Below are 7,114 nucleotides of genomic sequence, written 5' to 3'. Positions count from 1 at the left end.
CTGTGTATCTACAACAGTTTGAGGGCAGTTGCTAAGTCTGGTTGAATGGTCGGAGGCTTAGAAGAAAGGATTGTAAAGTGGATAAAAAGGAAGTCGGGGGAGAGGCATGTAGCTGGATTGCTTGGAGTTGGCACAGACTATGAAGATAGGTATGTCTCATGTGAACACCATAAAAGGGCATCTTACTAAGGAGGGGGCTGGTAATATTAGAAGGCCAAAATGAAGCACTCAGAGGATGTCGGTTAGCCTCTTTCATCAGCCACCCTGGTGCTTGCTTGATGGGCCTGTGGACATAGTGGCCAAGGTGGCAGCAATGAAGGCTATGCCTGAAGTCTACAACATGGCATCCCTTTGTTGTCTGGTTTGGCTGCTGTGACTGCTGAGTGTGCAGTCTGACAAAATAGATACTAACATTGAACCCCTAAGATGGCACCATTGCTTGTGGGACCAGCCAGCTACTTGTGGGTGGCTGATTACATTGACCTTTTGCATTATGAAGGAGGCAGACTCAGACTCGTCCTCACTGGGACAAACAAGTATTCTGCATGTGAATTTGCCTTCCCTGCCTGCACCACCACCCATGCACTCACAGAATGACCTAGCTGCAACCTTGGTGGTGCTTCATAGCGTGTTGCTGCTCATCAAGGAATTTATATCACAGACAGAAAGTGACTTGGTCATAGTTTAGTTTAATGGTGACATCTTTTTCTTTCTAAATAGTTTATAAGATAATAGTCTGAAAATCATCACATATATTCTATGAATATGATGATAAATTATCTTTACAGATTTGAAATGACATGTTACATTAATTAAAAACTTGCCTTCCTATAATCTCTGTTAAGTTGACCTTTTTCTGAGATCTAGCTATATTGATTCAGAATAAATGTGGAAACTAAGGCTCAAAGAGGTTGAGAAATGAACTCTCATGTCACCCAGCTGGATAGTGGCAGAGACAGGTCTAGAACTGATTTCCTTGTCATACAATAGTGAAATGTATTACCACCTCAAATTGCCTGGGCAAACAAACATAAGGAAAGACATCAGATTTCGGAGTTAGAAAGAACATCTTTTTGTCACTTACTTGTGTTATCTCCTTAAACAATTCATTTAACCGCTCTGGAGTTAGTCTTAATTTCCTTGTATTCATTATTTTTTTTTTTTTTTTTTTTTTTTTGAGACGGAGTTTCGCTCTTGTTACCCAGGCTGGAGTGCAATGGCGCGATCTCGGCTCTCCGCAACCTCCGCCTCCTGGGTTCAGGCAATTCTCCTGCCTCAGCCTCCTGAGTAGCTGGGATTACAGGCACGCGCCACCATGCCCAGCTAATTTTTTGTATTAGTAGAGACGGGGTTTCACCATGTTGACCAGGATGGTCTTGACCTCATGATCCACCTGCCTCGGCCTCCCAAAGTGCTGGGATTACAGGCTTGAGCCACCGCGCCCGGCCTTCCTTGTATTCATTATTAAGCAAATAGTGCCTACATTCACTATAAATAAAATGTGTCTGGCATATAGATGAGTATACAGTAAGTAGTCACTAGCCGAGTAAAGAATGCAAACATTTTAAACCTTTCATTTTGATACTATTATCGACTATAACAGAGAGTATTTTCTAAGGAATCAATGAGTTCCTGACAGGAGATGCCTTGCAACTTGCTGTCCGGCACTAGAAAACACCTCATGTGAATCCTGAGTTTTAGATTGTGTTATGTGTGTTGCTCAGTTCAGGTAGGAGAGGAAACAACATTAGTTTTATATTTTTACACCTCTGAACTTATTTTTTTGTGTGAGAAAGAATTTTTTCTATAATTGATACTGGACTGTGCTTTGCTGCTAAAAGAGTAATTTAACCACTACTTGAGAAACTTAAGTTCAGGTCTTCTCTATTAGTTCTCTTTTTGGATGTAGACATACATATTTCAAATAGATGGTTATGTTAAAAGTATCAATTTGCTGGATATTCACTTCATTAAAACTATACACTGGAGGCCTGAGTGGGCTAGACTGCTCATTTTATGCTGATCACGCATGTTTGGTCTCCTGCCATTTCCCTTGGTACTGCAGAGACATATTCTGTGGCTTTTAACAGCTATAGATGAAAACAAAAATACAAAACTGTCAATACACAAGCTCTGGTCATAAAAACTACAGAAACAAAAGAACTATTATTTAGTAGGAGTATTCAATATATCAAGTGGGAAAAAAAGCTCTCCTTAATATGATGAAGCTCTAATCTTTAAAGCAGGTAACAGATCCTTAACTTCTGTGCTGTAAGTTAAATACTTTTATAATTATCGAAACAAATGTAAGCACATCTGAGTTTCACTACTTTTCTACTCCTTATCTAAATGTGTGATGTAACCTTCAAATGTGTCTTTTTTTTAACCATTTTTGGGAGGTATAAAATAAATTAAGTACAAATATGTATAATTAAGCTAAAACCCATATAGTATAAATTACAAATTATTTTAAAGCATTTTAGTGAATTAGTAAATATAAAATTGATAACAAAATAAAATTCTATTGACAAATCAAAATTCTTTAGTAATGTTAATTTTGTTCATGTTTATTTAATGTCATATTTTACATAAAAATGAGAAAATCATTCTCAGGAGTTAGCTTTGCTGCTAACCAGAAACCATTTAATGTTTGGTTCCCTGTAATAACTAGTGTGCTTCTAAGATTTTATCAACTGAAAAAGATTTAGACTTAAGGTGGAGATTTATTTCTAGTTCTGGGATAATAAGGACACTTGGACAAATTATAATCTGCTTCAGCCTAGTTTTCCTTTTTTAAAACATGAAAGAATGAGTTTTAGGACCCATTTAGCTCTAAAAACTAAGATCATTGATAAAAATGGATTTGATACCTATTACGATCAGTCTAGGAAAACTTATTTTTAGGAGCCTGTCTGTATTCCTTTTTAGCTTGTAAATTTTACAAATGCAAGATTGCAGCATGTTTATCTTAGTACATTAATGACAAATATGATGTCCAGTATGTATCCAGTGCTCCATAATTGCAGAATAATTAATGTCATTGCATCAAAGTTAAAACCAGAAAATAGTGTCTATTGTGACTTGCTAAAATAAAAATCTAGAAAAAAACATACACCACACACACACACACACACACACACACACACACACACACAATCTCTCTCTCTCTCTCTCACCTTGTTAGAGGACTTACACGATAATGTGAGAAGTGTCACATGGCAATTGTTACGTGAAATCTTAAACACTGTGACATTATAAGTGGTGCAAACATTCAATTAAAACTATAAAACCCAAACTTAAAAGATCATGTGTAATTTATCTGATGAAACAGTGTCTTCTAGCTTGATGCAGATTCTTTTTAAATTACTAATGAGCTAGACCTTTAAAACCACTTGGCAAGATAGTTTTATTGGCTTGCTAATCAGGCTGCACAGTTTTACAACACACTCTTATGTAAAACTGAAAAACTCAGCAATTTTTCAGATATTTGAAAAACAAAACTCGGCATTTGCCCATTTCATTGATTCTCTTCTTATCCTTTCTATTTCGAGATCATTTTCTTGCATTTAAGGTATGTAGATAACACTGGAAATAACACTAATCTAATTTTTTCTTATAGAAAAGCTTTCATTTGATTATGAGAAAGAAACTCATTTTATTATGAGTTTCTTTAGCCACTTTTCTTAATGCTTCACTGCTAGTGAATATACAGAATGTCTACCTGTTCTGTGGAAAGTTGAAACATCAAACTATTTGGCAGGACCAATTCAGAATTTCGTATTGCTGTCTTTTCAGGCTCCAATTCTTGTTATCAGAGAATCTGTGGTAAAGTTTTGCTGGGTACAGGGACATCAAGTGGTCCTGTCCCAGGGCCTGTGTCTGCAGTGGCAGATTGAGAGTGCCTGCCCTTGGGCCCCAGGGCAGCACTCCCTGTCCCCAGCAGTAGCTGGTTCAGGTGGGCTGGTTGTTGGGCTTCCAGGTGTCCTGCTCCAGTGCCAGCAGTGGCAGCAGTGGGCAGGTTCTCAAGGCCTCGGGCAGTAGGTGTGGTATGGGAGACAGCAGTAGCAGAGGATGAACAAACCCTTGGCTCCCAAGCTATCCACACTGGTGCTGGTGTTGGCTGTGATGGCCTGAGAGCCCGTCCCCAGGGCCCTGACAGGAGTGCTCAGGTGACACCAATGGTGGACTCAACTGAGCACTGAGTGGTTCCTAGGTGCCCAGATGGGACAGCATGCTCTGGCACTGGGGGTGCTGAGCCAGCCTGGCGGACCTGACCTAAGGGCCCTCAGTGGTGCCTGCAGGGGCTGTGGTAGGCAGGAGCAGGGTGATCCCTAGGACCGAGGTGAAATGGGGTTGTTTTCAGTGGCAGTAGTCCTATGCAGGTGGCTGCGGAGCTCACACTTTGCTCAGCCTTTGGCCCTGGCTGCTGTAGCAGCTCTTGTGGCTAGGGGAATTTGTCTTCAGGGCATGTGAAAATGTATAGTTTCTTCACTGCTGTGGGCAGTAGGGTCAGCGGAGTCTTTGGAATGGTTCACCACGCTTCAGCCCTGGCAGCAACAGCACCAGCCAGTCACAGCAGGGGCTGCAGGCAGGGAATATTGATGTGTGGAGGATATGTGGAGTCAGGGCTGTTGGGGCCCCCAGGCAGGATGCCCTTTGGTGGGAACTGAACTCTCTGTATGGTACTATGCTGTTGTAGGGATGGTGTTGTATCCAGCTCTGGAGCAATGCCATCCTGAAGCCTCCAGGCGGCGCCCTCTGTTAAGTCTGCGGGTGGATGGAGGGGCTTTCCTGTGGCTGGGATTGCAGGAGCCTGTGGTGAGAACGTGGACTGCTGGGACCGCCCACCTACTCTGTCCTACATTGAGGAGCACCCCTAGGTTCCCAAGGGATCCAGCCCAGCAGGCTGCCTCAATTCCTTCCTCCTTGCTGTGTTTCTTGTCACTTCTCTGTTGAATTCCAGTGTTCTTTCAATAATCTATTCAAAGTGTGATTATCTACTCACTATGTTGGTTCTTCTTTGTGGAGGTGGCAGTTCCAGATGCCTCTAGTCAAGCATCTTGAAGCTCTTCCTCCTTTTGTATAGTTTTGGCTTTTAAAGTATTTATCCCACATATTAGAAATGTAAGATTAATCAGTAAGCATGGGAAGGGGGAACAAAAACTGAAAGCAATGTGAAACAAAGGAACCTACTATGTTCCAAATAAATACCACAATCACACTAAAAAGAAAGAGAGAGAAAAAAGAAGATAAGAGTGGTTGCAAATAGGCTTGTGTGGCTCCTTGGAGGGTGGCAGAGTTTGCTATAGTGGTTCCTCCTGGCCCTATCAATACTGGGGTCAGACGCAGCCAGGATGGTGCCTAAAAGCCCAGCCTCGCTGGGGTAGGAACAGGAGGGGATGGGGTAAGGACTGGTCAACTTTGTGACCCAGAGTCTACTACGGCACTGGGGAACCAGTTTTAGGAGAGGCACCAGCTTTGACTCTTGGAGCCACATGGTGGAAGTGATAGACAAATATTAGATATTAACAAGACTTCTACGAAAAGAGGCCCAAGCTCAACACGAGAATTCACAGAAGAACAAAAGAAAACCACAGGCAATGTTGCCACATGCTTGGAATTGTGAAGTGCAGCTTTACGCTCCACAAAGTCTCAAAAAGAACTGAAACTGGAGGACCTGAAGAAGCTAGAACCAATACTAAAGAATATTTTTACATATAATAAAGAATTTCCATTTGATGTTCAGCCTGTTCTGTTAAAAAGAACTTTAGTACCTGGTGAAAAACAGCATTTGGAATTTGAAGCAGATGAAGAACAGGTCGGTGCTGGAGCAGGATCTCCTGATCTTTTCCTGCTAGAGTTCCTGGCACTTTACTACTTGTATTAGTCTGTTTTCATGGTGCTGATCAAGACATACCTGAGACTAGGCAATTTACAAAACAAAAAGGTTTAACTGGACTTACAGTTCCACATGGCTGAGAAACCCTCACAATCATGTGGAAGGCAAGGAGAAGCAAGTCCCATCTTACACAGATGGCAGCAGGCAAAGAGAGAATAAGGAAGACGCAAAAGGAAAAGCCCCTGATGAAACCATCAGATCTCGTGAGACTTACTCACTAACACGAGAACAGTATGGGGGAAACCACCGCTATGATTCAATTGTCTCCCACCAGGTCCCTCCCATAACATGTGGGAATTATGGGAGTACAATTCAAGATAAGATTTGTGTGGGAACACAGAGCAAACCATATCACTATTTTATTACCAAAGTTGCTATCAGACCCAAGAGTGGTGCTACTCACTACAAGACCTAAGAAAACTGGTCTAAAATATGCTAAGAAGCACATATCAATACTTTATTACCAAAGTTGCCCTCAGAATCAGGAGCAGTGTTATCCATTATTAGAACTGAGAAAATTGGTCTGAAATATGCTATATTACAGTTAGTATAAAGGAGCTGAATGACATAGATTTAAGTACTGTGCAAGAGACTCCTGTGGCGTTAAGAAGATACATATGTTCATTTTAATGAACATTGAGCTGCAGAATTATATTTAAAAATTAACCAAAGGTGCAGCTCTCTCCTTTAAATTCAAAGACTACAAGCCTACGAAAATGTTTACCAGCACCAAGTGTTCCGTCTTCATGGAGATGGATGTAATTAAACCTAGGCCACTTGTAATAGAACTATACAAGAAACCTACTGACTTTAAAAAATGAAATTGCAATTACAGACCAGAAACCACTTGATCTTCATTTATTAATACATCAAATTTTGCACAAGGAGTGATCCTGACATGAATAATTTGGAACTTTTGTGAATTTTATTACTCATTAGAAACCATCACAGCTCTGTGTATCACTTTCACTCTCAGTAGGCAGGAAGCATGCCATACCCATGTCAGTGGGCCAGAGTTTCCATACATCTTCTGAAATCTAGGTGGAGGTTCCCAAACCTCAATTCTTGACTTCTGTACACCCTCAAGCTCATCACCACATGGAAGCTGCCAAGGGTTGGGGCTTGCCTCCTTTGAAACCATGGGCCGAGCTGTACCTTGGCCCCTTTTAGCAATGGTGGGAGCAACTGGGATGCAGGGCACCAAGTCCCTATGCT

The 7,114-nt window shown here is 41.3% G+C and overlaps 1 pseudogene; it reads left to right on the top strand.

Moving 5' to 3' along the window:
* The first annotated feature begins 235 nt into the window (after positions 1 to 235).
* LOC105714534 (axin interactor, dorsalization-associated protein-like) lies at positions 236 to 6,790 on the top strand (annotated as a pseudogene).
* Positions 6,791 to 7,114: the final 324 nt, after the last annotated feature.

This window comes from Aotus nancymaae, unplaced genomic scaffold (assembly GCF_030222135.1).
Source record: "Aotus nancymaae isolate 86718 unplaced genomic scaffold, 86718_ANA_hifiasm-v0.15.2.pri h1tg000020l, whole genome shotgun sequence".
Taxonomy (NCBI): Eukaryota; Metazoa; Chordata; class Mammalia; order Primates; family Aotidae; genus Aotus; species Aotus nancymaae.
Note: the sequence above shows the minus strand (reverse complement) of the source record. Positions and strands in the feature narration are given on the sequence as shown.